This window comes from Dendrobates tinctorius, unplaced genomic scaffold, assembly GCF_039654945.1.
Source record: "Dendrobates tinctorius isolate UK_male_01 unplaced genomic scaffold, ASM3965494v1 ptg000138l, whole genome shotgun sequence".
Lineage (NCBI taxonomy): Eukaryota > Metazoa > Chordata > Amphibia > Anura > Dendrobatidae > Dendrobates > Dendrobates tinctorius.
The window spans coordinates 5,603,597-5,621,107 of NW_027361806.1; the positions used below are offsets into that span (position 1 = coordinate 5,603,597).

The 17,511-nt window shown below is 47.2% G+C and overlaps 1 protein-coding gene and 1 long non-coding RNA gene across 3 annotated transcripts in view; one reads left to right on the plus strand and one right to left on the minus strand.

Moving 5' to 3' along the window:
• The window catches only part of PTPRF (protein tyrosine phosphatase receptor type F), a 1,130,165-nt gene that overhangs the window by 326,910 nt on the left and 785,744 nt on the right, over positions 1-17,511 (minus strand). Inside the window, exon 4 of one of the 2 annotated variants that reach the window (XM_073544478.1) lies at positions 12,350-12,496. The exons of the other annotated variant lie outside the window; for it this stretch is intronic. The gene's annotated coding sequence lies outside the window, so the exon portion shown is untranslated. The remainder of the gene's footprint in view (positions 1-12,349; positions 12,497-17,511) is intronic. 2 annotated transcript variants of the gene reach the window in all.
• LOC141048674 (uncharacterized) overlaps positions 1-17,511 on the plus strand; it is a 58,344-nt gene that overhangs the window by 15,201 nt on the left and 25,632 nt on the right. The gene's annotated exons all lie outside the window — the stretch shown is intronic.

Below are 17,511 nucleotides of genomic sequence, written 5' to 3' on the forward strand. Positions count from 1 at the left end.
CAGGTGGGAGCAGGAGAGGGCATGAAGGGGCTGTCTGTGTTTGGAGACAGAGGATTGTATGTTAAGGAACAGTTTTGAGGCGGAGGTGAGGTGGATGGGGAGGATTGAAGAAGAGATGAAGAGTTCCTTACTAGGAGTAGGGATTAGGGGAATTAGCAGAAAGTGAAGGATTATTGGGGTGAAAGTGAAAACAAACAGAAACATTGTTTACAGTGACTGTGTCCAGTAACCTTCAGTTACCTTCAGTTCAATTCTGGTTTTAATTCTTAAATTAATCTTCACACTTCTAGCACACACTTATAGCAATCACAATGCAGACTGAAGTCTATGCAGACTTGTACTCTGCAATATATGTACAACTAAGTGCAGTCAGGTGTGAAGCAGAGAGGAGTGGTCTCTGCTCATCTTGGCCAGACAATTAAGAGTGGACCAGATGTATATGATCAAGCCAGAGTAAACAAGGTCATAAATAACACTGGGGTAAGCTGGGGTTAGCTGAAAGGCATACCATGTGAATGCTAGGTGCAGAGGCAAGTCTATGTGCAAAGCTGGGTGACGCACTGTGTGTCCTTCATAGACAGACAGCAGGAGAGCAGGAGAGCTGGGTGGATGGACATACCATGTGAATGCTAGGTGCAGAGGCAAGTCTATGTGCAAAGCTGGGTGACGCACTGTGTGTCCTTCATAGACAGACAGCAGGATGAAGGGTTTATGTTAATTTGGATTATTGGAGAATACAGGGCCACTAGTCCGTATAGGGGGTGACTAAAGGTGCCATATACATAAAAGTTCTCAAAACCCCCAGATTTCTGCGGGACCATTGAACTATTTTATATGCATATGAGAGCAGATGATGTGAGGAAAAAAAAGGCAGGAAGAGGCATTCTGCATTTCAATACCCAATTCTATATTTATTATTCGTAATATGTAGAGATATGAGAATCGATCTGTAGGACTCCGGTACATCAGCCAGTTTAGTAATCTTGGACCACTGGACAGGAGGCCTGCAAATCTACTAAGCTTTCGGCAATTTTGGCTCTTCTTTTGTTTAGGCAGACACACACTCGATGTCACACCAGCACGGCTACTCAGAAGAAGAGCCACAAATCCTTGGCGGTAAGGAGATTTGCAAGCCTCTCATCAAGCAGTCAATGATTATTGACCCGGCTGATGGTCCTGCAAATTGACTGTCCCATTTCTAGCATGAAGACTCCACCAGGTTACTCCCCTCTACCGGTTGAGAGTAAACGCACACTCTGCCAAACTGAGTGTGCAGATGTGTGAAGAAATGAAGAGAAATAGCTTTTGGCTGATAACAATTGAAAGTGTAAGGCCAATTACAAAAACATGGATTTTTGTGATAACTCACTGTAAAATCCTTTTCTCCGAGACGCTCATTGGGGGACACAGATCCTGTGAGTGTATGCTTCTGCCGCTAGGAGGCTGACACTAAGTGAAAAAAAGAGGTTAGCTCCTCCTGACCGTATACACCCTCGCCCCTATTTCGGGCGGAAATCAGTTTGGTACCAAAGCAGTAGGAGGACAACAAAATCAGCCTTAATACAGGTACAACATGTACAAAACACCACCCTTATATCAAATTAGTTAATGCATATAAATTTAAACAAAACAAGAGCCAACTGGCTAATAGGGTGGGTGCTGTGTCCCCCAATGAGCATCTCGGAAAAAGGATTTTACGGTGAAGTAATCACAAAAATCCGTGTTTCTCCTTCACCTCATTGGGGGACACAGATACTGTGGGACGTCCTAAAGCAGTCCCTGGGTGGGAGATTGACTCACCGATCCAAGCTACATGCACCTCTTGTTTAAAGGTGCGCCACCGCTGCTTGGAGAATCCTTCTACCCAGGCTCGCATCCGCCGAGGCATGAGCATGAATATTATAATGTTTGGCAATTGTGTGCAGGCTGGACCAGGTTGCTGCCTTGCAAACCTGTTCCGTCGAAGCCTGGTGCCGAAGTGCCCAAGAGGCGACCACTGCCCAAGTAGAGTGCGCTCTGATCCCTGCTGAAATCGGCGTGCCTCTAATGCGGTAGGACTCCTGAATAGTCAAACGAATCCTTCTGGCTATGGTCGATTTTGAGGCAGCGAGTCCCTTCCTGCGCCCTTCGGGGAGCACGAACAGCGTGTCCGTCTGACGAAAGGTTGCCGACCTCGACACGTACCTCCGGAGGGCTCTTACCAGGTCCAACGTGTGAAGAGCCTTTTCCACACGGTGCACCGGTGCTGGAAAAAATGAAGGCAAGACAACATCTTCATTATTGTGAAAAGAGGACATGACTTTCTGCAGAAAAGGAGGGGGCTGGTCTGAGCACCGCCTTATCCTTATGGAAAGAGAGGAACGGGGCTTGGCCGGATAAGGCTGCCAGTTCCGAAACCCGCCTGATAAAAGTGATGGCCACTAGGAACACCACTTTCCAGGAAAGATACCTCAAGGAGATATCCTGAAGCGGTTCAAATGTAGCTTCCTGCAGAATACTTAGGACCAGGTTAAGGTCCCAAGCGTCCATAGGCGCCTTATAGGGAGGTACCAAGCGGGAGACTCCCTGGATGAAGGTCTTCACCTGCAGATTGGTAGCAATTCTGCGCTGGAACAGAACGGATAAGGCCGACATTTGTCTCCTGAGGGAACTTGGGGCTAAGCACGAGTCTAGGCCCGACTGGAGAAGGATCAAGAATCTCAGTCGAGAGACACAGCGGCCTCGACACCAAGCAAAGAACACTTTCCAGGTGTGGTGGTAAATTCGTGCTGAAGCAGGCTTCCGGGCGCTAATCATTGTAGCGACCACCTTGCTCCCGAACCCTGCCTGGGTTAGAATCCAAGATTCAACGGCCATGCTGACAAACACAGGGCCCCTGAGTTCGGGTGGCAAATCGGCCCCTGAGAAAGTAGATCTGGGCACTCTGGTAGGCGCCAAGGAACGTCGGCGAGCAGCTTCATTAGATCTGCGTACCACGCTCGACGGGGCCAGTCTGGGGCCAGCAGAATCGCCGGGACCCCTCCCGTCTTGATGACTCTCGGAAGTAGTGGCAGAGGGGGAAATAGATATGGGAGGTGACACTGGTTCCATGGCAGAACCAACGCATCCACAGTGATTGCCTGCCGGTCCCTGGCCCGAGCGACATATGTGGGCACCTTGGCGCTCACTCTGGACGCCATCAGGTCCACATCCGGAGTTTCTCACAGCTGACAAATCTGCCGGAAGACTTCGGGATGTAGAGACCACTCTCCGGACACAAGACCCTGCCGGCTGAGAAAGTCTGCCGCCCAATTTTCCACGCCCGGGATGTGGACAGCCGAAAACACCGAGTGGTTTACTTCAGCCCACTGAAGAACGTGCCCCACCTCGGGCATAGTTGCTCTGCTGCGGGTGCCCCCTTGGTGATTTATGTAAGCCACCGCCGTGGCGTTGTCCGACTCAATCCAGATGGGGCGGCCTGCTAGGAAGTGATGAAACTTTTGCATAGCCAGCCGAATTGCTCATATCTCCATTAAGTTGATCGGGAGGCATGCCTCCTGTGGCGACCACCATCCCTGGGTCGCGTGGTGGCGAAACACCGCTCCACAGCCGAGGAGACTGGCGTCGATTATCATCACCCCAATGGTCTGGGGGGAAAGGTTTCCCCTGTGTCAGAGAGGAACTGGTTAATCACCATCCGAGCGACTACCTGACTTGAAAAGACAGTCGGCACTGCCGATCGAGCGTGTAGGGATTCTTGTCCCCAGCTGACAAAAGGGCGTGCTGCAGGGGGAAGGCGAATGGTACCGCTTCCATTGCTGCCACCATTTTCCCTAGACTCCTCATCCCGAATCGGATGGTATGAAGGACTGGTTGCCGAAGTGTCCGGACTCCCTGCCGGAGCGCTCGCACCTTTTCCTGAGGGAGAATTACCAACCCTCGGCGAGTGACGAGAATCATTCCTAGGAAGGAGATCCTTTGAGCTGGCACAAGGGATGACTTCTTCGCACTGACCAACCACACTAAGGGGGCAAGAGTATCTAGCGTGATGTTGACATTTTCCTCGCATGCCCATATTGAAGGGCCTTTGACCAAGAGGTCATCCAGATAAGGCAAGACGACTATGCCTCGAGAATGCAGTATGGCCATGACGACTGCCATAACCTTTGTGAACACTCTGCCGTGGTTAGCCCGAAGGGTAGTGCTACGAACTGAAAACGTAGATCGCTGATGGCGAAGCGTAGAACCCTCTGATGAGGAGGAAACATGGAAATATGCAGATATGCGTCCTGGATATCTATTGAGGCCAAGTATTCTCCCTGCTCCATGGCCGATATGACTGACCGGAGAGACTCCATCCGGAAATGTCTGATCCCGATGAATTTGTTTAGAAGCTTCAGGTCCAAAACAGGCCTGACAGACCCGTCCTTTTTGGGAACCGCAAAAAGGTTGGAATAGAACCCCTGATTTTTTTCGTGTTACGGTACTGGAACAATGATTCCGTTGTGCTGGAGCGATTTGATGGTTCCCAATGGATCCCTTGCCTGGGCATCCACTCTGGGAAGCCGGGAAAGAAAAAACCATCTTGGCGGGTATTTGACAAACTCTATTTTGTAACCTGAGGCCACAAATTCCTTTACCCATGCGTCGTGAGCGACATTGGCCCAGATGTGGAAAAACTAGAGTAGGCGGCCGCCCACCTTGCCGGTGTCATCTGGTAAAAGCATCGAGTCATTTGGCCGTCGATCTTTGGGATCTGGATCCCCTCGATCTGGGCTGCTGAGTACGCAATCTCCCCAATGGGTTGGCTCTATATGAGACCTGCCACTCCCTTATCCTGGTTGGGGCCGCCTGAGGCGGCGGAATTGGCCGCTGTAGTCCACCCGGTGTTGCGAAAGGCCCGAAAACGTGCCTGAAATGGGTGACGAAAAAGCGGTTTGACCCTTTGTTGAGGGAGAAACCCGCTCCTTCCTCCTGTGGAGTCAGAGATAAGTTGATCCAACTCCTCCCCAAATAGGCAGCCGCACTGATAAGGCAGGGAAGTCAAGGACTTCTTAGAAGAAGAATCGGCTCTTCTGATCAAAATTGCATTAGCAAGAGCAAGTGCCGAGCAATTGGCCTCATCCAAAGACGCATTGATTACATAGTCTCCGGCCATCGCCATCTGACCTGCGACCTCCGAAATTTCTGCAGGTAGATCCTGCTCCTGCGCAACCTTGTATAATGTCTCTGACCATGATATCATAGCCTTGGCTACCCAAGTTGCTGCGAACGAGGGAGCGAGTGCTGACCCTGACGCCTCATATACTGAGCGAGCTATGCTCTGTATAAGGCGATCCGTGGGATCCTTAATCGAGGAAACACTAGGGACGGATAGCAGGGTCTTAGTGGCTAGGCGCGAAACCAGAGGATCCACCATTGGGGATTCCATCCATCTTTTACCGAGGTCCGGAGCAAACGGATACCATGTTTCGAGTGCCTTTTGACCCAAGAAACGCCTGTCTGGAAGTTCTCTGTGCTGCTACACTATGTCCTCAAACTCCAGGTGAGAGGAACAAATTCTGTGCGGGCGCTTCACTCGCTTAAATGCCACTTTATGCCCCGTAGCCGCTGCGGGATCATCCTCAATCCCCAGGGTCTAATTGACGGCTTCTGTGAGGCTGTCCACTGTTTCACGTGACCCTGGAGAGTCCAGGTCAAGGGGCTCGTCTGGGTCGCTATCTGAGGTCTGCTCGCTATCAACCACTGGTAACGGGGAGCGAGAAGCAGAGCACCGTGTGGATTAGTTTCCTCCGGGTCTGCCTGGAGTGAGAGTGGCCCCTGCAGGCCGGAGGCTTTTGTGAGGTGGAGGTTCCCTCTGAGGCCGGCGAGCCATCGTCCCTGCCCCTATCTGGGGCTTGAAGGGACTCTATTGCTCTCGTAAGCGACGCCATGGACTGTGACAGTGAACAGGCCCACTAAGGGGGATTTGACACATTGATCGCGGTCGCAGGGGAGGGCTCCTGGGCGCGTTCGGATTCGCAGGCTTCGCATAATCACTTGCTCTGCGCCCGCGGAAACGCAGCCCGACAAAAGATGCATGCAGCGTAAAAGAACGTGTGCATCTTTGCTTTTTCGGACATACTATATCTGTCCGCTGCTGGGGATGTGGGGAGGAGGTAGCACCTCGTTTTCCCTGTAGCGTAGCCTCTCGGGCACCACTTACCCCAGTCCTGTGCCCCCCCCGTCCTGGCTGCTTCCTTCAAATCGCGCGCCACCAGCTGTGGGAGTGAGCCAGCATGTAAAACCGCTCTAGGGGCGGTGCTTTCATTCTGCGGCCTAGCCACGCTCTTCGCCGCCACCCAGTGCGGTGCGGGCAACCGGAAGTGACGCGCGGCTCCAGGGGCGGGACTTCCGGCCGCGGCCTAGCTCCGGCTGAAGCCGCGGCCTCAATTTTTCGTCTACCCGACGGGGGGGGGCACGGTTCCATGGCGCTGACAAAACATGGCGCTACTAACCGGCACGGCGCCGCCTGACGGATCCAGCCACTCTTGCCTTGCATGGCCGGTCGCTTCCGCCGGCTGGGACTCCAGCCCTCGAATCTTTGCAGGAGCCCTCCCAGACCCTCTCCTCACCGATGATCCTCTTCAGCCTGAGCGCAGGTATGTGAGGGGGTCTTGATGAAAAATAGGACGGTGCAGGCACCCTAGCTCCATCTAACCCCTTTAGGGGGTGAAGAGAGGGACCATCCGCCACCTTGCAGCACCGCAGTCTAAGCATTGGTGGAGCAGTGGGGGCCGCACGAACTAGTCTTGTGCCTCTGTACAGCCCATGGTTTCAATACCTAGGGGTGGTCAGGGCTAAGTCCGGCACTGTGTCCCACGACGCGGGAGAGGATACGTGGAGGGACACTCGCAAGTGCTCGCCCGTTGGTTTGGGAAAATCGGACCCTTTCAATAGGATCCGTTGCCCCTGTCTCATCTTCATGGGAAAAAGACAAAAAAAGTCTGGAGAAAAACCAGACGTGTGCCTCCATGGACACTAAGCAAAAAACTGATTTCCGCCGCAATAGGGGCGAGGGTGTATAAAGCGGAGGAGGAGCTAACCTTTTTTTCACTTAGTGTCAGCCTCCTAGCGGCAGAAGCATACACCCATAGTATCTGTGTCCCCCAATGAGGTGAAGGAGAAAAAGAGTCAATAGCAAAAAAAAAAAGCAAGGTTCCCAAAGTAAAGCTCCCGTCACACATAGCGATCTCGCTAGCGAGATCGCTGCTGAGTCACAAGTTTTGTGACGCAACAGCGATCTCACCAGTGAGATCGCTGTGTGTGACACTGACCAGCGACCGCTCCCTCTGCCGGTTATCGCTGATCGTCCTGAAATGGCCAAGACACTTTTTTGATCGCTGGCCTTCCGCTGGCCAGCACGCATTGCTGCGTGTGAAAGGCGGGAGACCAGCGATCAGTGATCGGTGCGCTGGTAACTAAGGTAAACGTCGGGTTTCTAAGCGGCGCGCAACGCTTAGAAACCCGATGTGTACCTTGGTTACCAGCTCCCTGCACCAGCGTGCTGGTAGCTAAGGTACACAGTGGGTAACTAAGCAACGTGCGTCGCTTGTTACCCTCCTGTCGCTGATCGCTGGTGAAGCTGTCTGTTTGGCAGCTCACCAGCTATCATATAGCGACATACCAGCGATCCTGACGAGGTCATATCGTTGTCGGGATCGCTGGTGCGTCGCTATGTGTGATGGGGCCCTTAGGATCATTCCCTGATAAGAAAGCAGTTGGTGTCAAAGGACTTTTCCCTGCAGCAACATAAAACTCCATGGAATCCCTACGCCTGGAGACTCCTTACTAATTGTACTAAGAATGAGTCAGACCTGTTGGAACAGGATGTCAAGAGGCCAAAGAAGATATTTTATTTCAAAGACCCAAATTTATTGCTGATTCTCTGCATTGAAAAGGCAGGGTGTGAACATTGTCCTGAGGAGGGTGAGATAAGAAACGGTAATACCTTCAAAGGGCAATTGCCAAATACCAGTCTAAAGGACGCCGTATAGATAGTGAATATTTAGTTTTTAGAACATTTAGGTTGAATGTTCTTCAATGGAACATAACCCACCAACATGTATTTATTGACTCCTACAATCCTTTATTAATTTATTTTGTAATATACCAGTTACTAATGGGCATGACCACCAGTGAAGAATGATGGCTAAGGAAAGGGAGAGCTTTTTGGTGTAGGATAAATGGGTTGTAAATTCTGGTCCTGCTCTGCTGTATGGTCAGATCTTCCATAAAACAAATCAACAACACAGCCAATACCTCAGAGTAGGATCAATAGGTTCTGTTTTATGCAGTGATACATTTTCACATATGATATAAAGGCTACGTTCTCACAATGACCTTTTGTTGAGTTTTTGATGTAGCAGAATATCTGCACCTATTATTTAAATTAGGTTACTTGCGGGTTTTTTAAGTTGCTTTTTTATCACATTTTGACCCTACGTTTTTGTCTCTTGCTGGTGTGTCATGCTTTAAAGAAAGCTGTTTTGTTTTTGATATTCATGGTAATTGGATTTCACCAAACTTTATTGACATACTTGGGTAAGGATCACATGTGTTTTTCCATACTTTTCCACTGAGGAAACGCACTTAAATCGAATGTGAAAAATTTCCACACTTAGTGCAGAAACTCAGCGTACCCATAACAGAATTTCACATGCTGAGGATTTGAAACACGCACCGCAGGTCAGTTTATGGTGAGTAAAAAAGACGCACAGTAGGCAAGAGATTTCTATAAATCCATCCACTTTGCAGGAACTGGAAGATGCTGCATTTTTGATTCAGCAAAAATATGCAGAGTAAAAAATGCACCAAAAGTTCATGATGGAAACATACGTTCACTACGTTCACATGTTGTGTTTTTGTAGCGTTTTTGGCTACCCTTTTTTAGTGCAAATTTTCAGCTGCGTTTTCCAATACCAGCAAGTCTATGAGATTTCAAAAATCTCATGCACACAGATTGCTTTTTTTTCTGACTGATTTGGAAAACTGCTGCGTTTTTGCAAACTGCAGCATGTCATTTCTTTCACCGCGTTTTTGACTCACAGGAAACAATGGGTATCAGTTTCTGCTGCGTTTTTGGTGCAAAAACCTAAGAAGTTTAAGTCATACTTTTTTGAGGCCACTAAACTTTATCAATATGCACAAAAGACAACAAAAACGCGGAAATAAAAACAAAGCAAAAACTCAGCAAAACCTCCTTTTTGTAAGCAGCTTCTTTACTGTCAAGAGAGCAGTTTTTGCCTGCGGGAAAAAAATGCAGCAAAAATGCAAGGTGTGAACATAGCTTAAGGGTATGTGCACACGTTGCAGATTTGCTGCAGATCCGCAGTGGATTTGCCCCTGCGGATCCACTGCAGATCCGCAAATGAGTTACAGTACAATGTTAGTCTATCGGGGATAAAAACGCTGTGCACATGCGCAAAAATCCGTGCGGAAACGCAGCGGGTTTTTTTCCTCAGCATGTGAATTCTTTGTGCGGATTCCGCAGCGTTTTTACACCCATTCCATTATAGGAATCCGTAGGTGTAAAAGCGGAGGCGAAATCCGCAATAAATTCGCAGGAAATCCACATAAAAACACGAGCGGATTTTGACCTGAGGATTCTGCCAAGAGTGGCAGATTCCGCGCAGAAAATTCCACACAGCAATCCGCAACGTGTGCACATACCCTTAAGGTCCTTGGAAATCTAGGTGATGCCCCTGTTGGAGCAGGAACTATCAGACTATCTCCCAGAATTTTTTTTATTGGTAAAGAGCATCACAGAAGTGTGTGCCTAAAGAATAAAGATAGTTGTTTTTGCTTTTAATTTTTCATTTTGCGAGTAAATGCTGTTTAACCTTTAGCCTAGCTACAGAAATGTAACTGAAATATAGGCCGTACGGCAGACATTAATTCAGTGAATGAGAATAGCATGAAAAGCGATATGTCCTGTGATATGCGGACAGGAAGTAATGGCTGGGGGACACAAGCACAGGTGCTACATGAAATACCGACACAATGTAACAGTAGCGTGAGAAAATGCAAAAAATAAACCAGATCTCACATAGTGCTCTAGGGGATGATTGGGCCCCTAAGAAAATATACCTAAAGAGAGATGCCCTGCCTGACAAGAGAAACTAGGATTACGTGTAGCAGATAGGTAACAGAAACCATAGAGCTATTGAGGGTTTGATGTTACATTGGCCCCAGATGTAAACTTTTCAGGGGACCTTATGTTATTTTAGAAAAGTACATGCATCAGCTATAGTTGAGCCTCAAAAGAAAAGTGCCCGAAGCATTTACATAAATTGGCTCTAAAAGAGCAAGGTAAATCTATCTATGTATTTAGACTCTGCTACACCCTATGCCCATATTATGTTACAGTTGTCCCTATGAATCAGTGGCGTAACTACAAAGTTATGGGCCCCGGTGTGAACTTTCAAATGGGCCCCCCATGCCAAAATGCACGCATATCTCCGCTCCGTCCACCTCGTACACACAAGGCTCCGCTCCGTACACCTTGCTCCGTACACACGCGGCTCCGCTCCGTACACCTCGTACACACACGGCTCTGCTCCGTACACCTTGTACACACACAGATCTGCTACATCCACCCTGTAAACCCCTCCTGACCCCACACAGACACTTTACCTCATCCATGACAACCAGCACAGCAGAGTACTGCAGACAACGAGGCCCCTGATCATGTGACCCCTCCCCTCCTGTGACCTCATCACAAGTCCTGTGCGCACAGAAAAGAACAGCCTAGGACGTCATTGCAGGCTGTGGGAGGCTGCTGTCATGATCCAAGGTGGATCTGACAAGTAAATGGACAAAGTGAACTTTTTTTCCTTTGGCTTGGTGCCAAAGTGGTGTGATTGCCCCCCTTTGGCCATTAGAATTATTACACGTGGTGTCGTTCATTCTAAGTTGCCCCGGTGGTGGTGAGCGGTAGTGCACTTTAGTTTCTTTGGTTTAATGTGCACGTAATTATAAATCAGGTGTGAGGCTCTATAAAAAAAGAGTCAGGTGTGTTCAATCACTGTTGGTGATATTGTGAGTTAGTCATTCTCAAGGAAGCCTGGGTGAAAGAAGGAGCTGAATGAGAGTCCTGGGCAGCCCACCCAGAGGGGTTGAGTCAGTTATGGAGTCTGCATGGAGGGCTGGCATGGCGTGGTGGAGTCGCAGTTTATGGTGTCAGCAGGAGGTGCTTGCATGGCTTGGTGGAGTGGCGACGATGGTGAGAGTTGCACTCAGCATGCTGGACTTGGTTGCTGAAAACTGGACTCAAGCATGCTGGACTTTTTGGCAGAAGCTGGACTCATCTTTGGGACTCTGTTTACTGGGCAGCTGCAACTGGTGGTGGACTCTGCTCCAAGGCTGCACTATGGTGATGGATCCGGTTATGGTGATGGATCCGGGTGGAGAAGATGCATGCAGGTGGTGGGCTCTGTTGCTAGGAGCGTACGCAACAGAGCAAAGCTAAGTGGTGTTCCCCCTGTATTGTCATTTTCCCTTGTGTGTTAGTGCAGTGGTGGGATTAATTTCCGCACCGATCAATTCCCTAGTGAGGGTTTAGGGCCAGGGCGAGTCAGGGTTTTAAGGTTCCTGTGCGTCGCCCGGTGCGGAACCGGCATAGGGAACGTTAGGAGTGCAGGGACTCTGGCTCAGGGGAGTGCAGGAGGTCTCCACGTCCCTATTCCCTATCGCAGGGCCCACCATTGTTAATGTTACCCAGGTTCCCCTTTATTATTTAAATTTGCCTTACTGGAGGCGGGGTTTCCAGACTATTGTATAAATACGTGTAATACCTAAATTCGACAGTTGGAGGCGGTGTATCCAGCTGCACGTCTTATTATTTAAATTCGCCCTACTGGAGGCGGTGTATCCATGGTCACGTGTGTCATATGGGTTCGCCTTGCGGTACTCGCTGCATCCAGACACACGTAACCGTGACAGCTGCGGTGAGTCTATCTGGGAGGGCAAGGATGGGGTGCATGGTGGCTCAGTGCAGTGCAAGGACGCAGGGGGTGTGAAAAACAGGACTGTCCCGTGAGAATCGGGACGGTTGGGAGATATCATGGTCTGACCTGCCAGGTCCCTGACTGCCCCCCGGGCCCGGTCGCAGTGGCGACTGCTACGACCGTGGTAGTTACGCCCATGCTATGAATGCAACCACTGCTTTATCACCCAGCTTTCTGGGAAAACAACATTACTAAAGAAAGTATGAATAAAATGGACATAATATTTTTATTCCAGAACACTTGGGATATTTTTCACTATATGACTAAAACAAATCATTTCTTTACAGTAGCATAAAGCAATAGAGCAAGGATTGTGCACTGACCTCAGTCACAGAGCGGGGCTATAAGGAAACCCAATGACATGAAGTCCCACTGCACTTTTTTCAGGTTTGGCGTTTCCCTCCTCCCTTCAAATGAAAGTTAATGCTGATAAATCCATTGTTTCAATACGGTTCAGTGTCCTTATTTTCCTATTTGTGAAGAGAGGAAAGAAAGAAATCTGGTATAAAACACAACTCACAATTCTGTCAAAGAATCATACTACAGTGCCGAACCTTAAAGCAGGTTACAACTTGCATTATTTACCCCAAAGAGCTGGAAATTACAGTAAGTTAAGGAGGATTTCCTGCTATCAAAACGTTCTGCCATGCCACAAACCGGGACTTTACAAAAAAAAACAAAAAATGTACCTAAGCACTAACAGGTAAGTAATTGCAACTTACCTTCCTGTTGTGCACGACGCCGTTACCCTGGCATGGAGCGGTCACAAACTGCTCCTGCCGAGGATTCAGAAGCCTCTGTTGGCGTCACATCTGCAGAGCAGAGGCTTATTTTCCAGTCCACTCTGTTGATGGTGTGAGACTTCAGAGGTGGTTATAATTGATAGCCTGAACCCTGCAGCCTAACTGGAGGAGCCAGCTCTCAATACGAATGTCCTGGGAAGTCCCACCCCGTCAAGTCAGCAGATGGAGGCGAATCCTCCGCAGGAGCGGTGTGGGCACAACAGGTAAGTTGCAATTACCTACCTGTAAGTGCTTAGATACATGATTTGGTTTTTGTAAAGTCCCAGATACCCCCTTTAAGGCTTCGTTCTCACTATGAGCTTTTGTTGAGTTTTTAACACTGCGTAAAAAAACTGCGTCTTTCATTTCCGGGAGAGTGGATAGGATTTTTAGAAATCTCATGCCCACTGCGCTTTCTTTTTTACTCAGCATAAACTGACTTGCGGTGTGTATTTAAAATCCACAGGATGCCAGTTTCTCTTGCAAATAGTTTTATGTGCAGGTTCTCTTGCGTGAGTTTTATGTGCAGGTTTCCCAATAGACTTACAATAGATGCGGAAAATCAACGGGCAAAAAACGCACATGAGTTTTTAGTGCATTTCCGCAGAGGAAATTAATAAAAAACGCATGTAATCCGCATCTACCTATATCAATAAAGTTGTGTCAAAGTAAAAAAACAGGAAGTATCAAACACAAAGAAGCTTTATTTAGAGCATAACACACCAAAAAGATTCAAGAAAAACTCATGTTAAAAAAACACAAACCCAAAAATGCAATGAAAAACGGAAGTAGAGATTGGCAACTACCTGCCTCTTAGTTCTTAGGCCCATAGTAAAAAAAAAAGTCTCAGATAAACCCTTTAAGCTCCAATGTTCCCATTGAGCTGGCAGCAGGTAGATGAGTATTATTCATGCGTGAACACTAAATAGCAGTGCTCCAGGAAGATTACCTATGACCTCTGCTTTACAAACAACATTCAATAAGGGGCACTGAATAACTTTATAATAATGCATTTTCTAAAATTAATTTAAATGACCTTGATGATTATGTTCATGAGATTCATTGAACAAGCCATAATTATCTTAGCGGGAAACCGTTTTAACAGATTTTATTTTAAAGTAATTTTCTGTGTTTCTAGCACTTCTCCTCTCCTGTCAGCCTCTTCTAACTTCCCCTGCAGAAGTTGGCTTCTCAGTTACACTGCCATGTGCTGTATAGGCTACTACTTCCCTAACAAGCAGGGCACAAAGCCAATTCTTTCTAATGCTCTCCAGTGAACAGTGATCATCACTATACAGCTACAGTCACACCTGCAGTGTTTGGTCAGTATTTCACATAAGTATCTGTAAGCCAAAACCTTGAGTGGGTAAAAAATGCAGAATTGGTGCATTTGTTTCTATTATACCTTTTCTCTGATTGCAGCCTGGCCTAGTTTTGGCTTACAAGTACCGAGGAAAAATACTGATGAAATATTGATAGTGTGACCATAGCCTTAGGGTCCCGTTTCACATAGCGACGCACCAGTGATCCCGACAACAATACGACCTGGTAGGGATCGCTGGTGGGTCGCCACATGGTCGCTAGTAAGCTGCCAGACAGGCAGATCTCTTCAACGACAAACCATTGATCCCGACAACGATACGACCTGGTAAGGATCGCTGGTGCATTGTCACACAGCAGCTATTCTGAACGATTCCAGCCTGCGTCCCTGAGTTCTGTGTCGCCAACGAGGTCGCTCGTCAGCGTCAAATACAGCGATGCATGCTGGCCAACGGGACGCCGACGATGAAAAAATGGCCCAGGACATTCGAGCACGATCAGCGATATCCAGCGGGGGGGCGGTCACCGCTATGTGTCACATGTAGCAAGATCGCTGTTGCGTCACAAAATCGGTGACGCATCAGCAATCTCGCTAGCGTTCTCGCTATGTGAGAAGGGGCCTTTAGAAGACTTATCCATGAAGAGTAAGCATGGAATTCCCAGCACTTACTTAGGTGGACATGTTCATTGCTATAAGCTTTTACCACCAGGTGGTGCCACACTGTATAAGAAAACGTCAGAACCGGATCATTCAATGACAGAATTTAAATGGAAAACATTGCTTTATTCAATGAATACGATATTTCATGGTGAATCAAGACCTTACCCAAAGACAGGTCATAAGTCATTGTATGGCGACAACTGTAATGCAGCCACTTTTTAACTTCCATGTTATTGCAACAACACCCTGACTGTTAAATCAAAATTATATTTGGAATTAGTATCGAATAGTGATTAGAATGGCAGATTAAGTTATTGTAAACAATAAAAGATTACGAAGTTAGCACTAAAGTATTTTACTATGGCATCTGTTTGACTCTAATGTGCATGGGGGCACAGGCCAACTGATCAGGAATGCCCAATTGACAATTACTTTTTTCTCCTGGAGATAATCTTTTGGCCGAGTGAGAGCTCCTGTGTATGGGAAAAACAGTTGAGATGGCAGTCGGCCAAATGATCAGCCAAAACATTGTTTGGTCAACCGCCATCTAATCTGCAGACTTTATGCTCTGTCCACATCTGGGCAAGCCCAGTGCTAAAAACTGATCCATCATCAGAAGACATAACGGATGACCATCCATTATGATCAATTTCCTATAGAATTCAATGTAAAAAAAAAACAATAAACTGATCCAATTGCTATCAATTTTTACCATAAAAGTTGTGCAGACTACGCCCTTTTTTACAGCTAAAAATGGATAGATGAAAGGAGGCAACTTCTGTTCTTATTCAAATGAATTGATCCTGAACTGTAATGTTTCGTTTCCATTTTTATGATCCCAAAACAGATCCACAAACGGAAATAACTACTGAATATGTGAACAGCGCTTAAGACTGGATTCATACATTCCGTTTTTTTAAGTTATTGCCAGGAGTAAATACAAAATAGAGAAGATGGATAAGACTTTCCCTCTAAAATGTTACTTCTCTTTGTAACCGCTTCTTGCTTTGTCTCCAAAAAACTGCATAAAAATGCATGTATCTAGCCTAAGCGTACATTTACATTGTATGTTTGTCATAAACGAGAGTTTCTATAAATACTCTTTCTGATAATTGGGAAGTGTAAACAAGTCACCTGACGAATGATCAAAATGACCAATTGTGTAAAATGATTTTTACTTTAGTCATCGTTCTCGACAGCTCATTGTCCTGTATAACCAGTATGTGCTGTCGAGAACAAATAGAGTCAATGTACACAGAACGATTTATCAGCAATAACAATTTATTAACAGTAACAATTCTGTGCATCAGAAAGCTTTGTTGACCTTTTAAAACAGTATCACGATTCCAACCCTCAGTGTGTCTGGGATGCAGTTACCTTGACTGACAGCTCAGTTGTACAGTCTGGTGCAGGGGTGAGCTGAGCTGTCAGTGTTTTGATTGACAGCTCAACCATCCAATTTGAGACTGGGAAGTGCTGGCTGTCTCCAGGTTTTCATTGTCCCAGGTGATTGCCAGGCTAATTAACTGGGCAATTAGTCCCAGACCTCTTCCAGACGTACATTCAGCTTTGTCTCTGTGCCTTGTGTTCTGTTTGTTTCTTTCGTCGCCTGACCTCGGACCTCGTTCTGACTATCCATCTGTTTAACCCCTTTCCACTGATCTGCTACCCTCCTGGTATTTTGACCTTGGAATGTTACCTGACCACGCGCCTTTGTCTTTTTCTTCTGTTTATGACATTACCTCCTGACTTTTGACCTCGGACTCCTTGGATATCCTGACTCATGGCTTGTCTGTGAAAAGTGACTCGGCATCACAAACAGTCTTTTAAATGACCAACAATTAGTTTATGTGTCATTTACGGTTGCTTGTTAGCCAGTGTTGACAAGCTCTAGGACTCCTTTGATAAAAAAAAGAAAATCATAAAAGAAGCAAATAAAGTCACTTTTATTTTTGGTCCTTTTTTACTTCACTGTCATCACATAACTGAGAACATTTGATCATCTGAAACCTACCCAGTTACATTGCAGCCAGACAATTGTTTGCAAAGTTGATAAATGGTTAATGTTTATAAAACTCCATCTATTATATAAAGCTCAAGTGTGTGTATGTGTGTATGTCCAGGATAGGCATCCGCACCGTCGCAGCTACAGCCACAAAATTTGGCACAGTCACACGTCTGGACCCCGAGAGTGTCCTAAGCTATGTTGTGAGGCGAAATTTTAACCCCATGCGTTCCAATTCACCAATTTTGCCCCTATCTACATAATGGGGAAAAAGTGTGTGTGTATCAAGCCCCGCCCATCATTATGATGTCATAATGGTTGCCATGGCGACGCTGATGTCATCAGGTTGCAAGCCCCTCCGGTCATTATGATGTCATAATGGTTGACTATGGGATGGAGGATGTATGATGGGTATATGGGCACTGGACTATGGGATGGAGGATATGTATGACGGGTATATGGGCATGGAACTATGGGATGGAGGATGTGTGATGGGTATATGGGCACTGGACTATGGGATGGAGGATATGTATGATGGGTATATGGGCACGGGCCTATGGGATCGTGGACATGTATGATGGGTATATGGGCACGGGACTATGGGATGGAGGATAATTATAATTTGCTATAACTAACCACAGTTAGTTACTATGCCCTGGCAGCGCCGGGCTCTTCAGCTAGTTATCATATAAATACAAACTATTCATTACTTTTTCC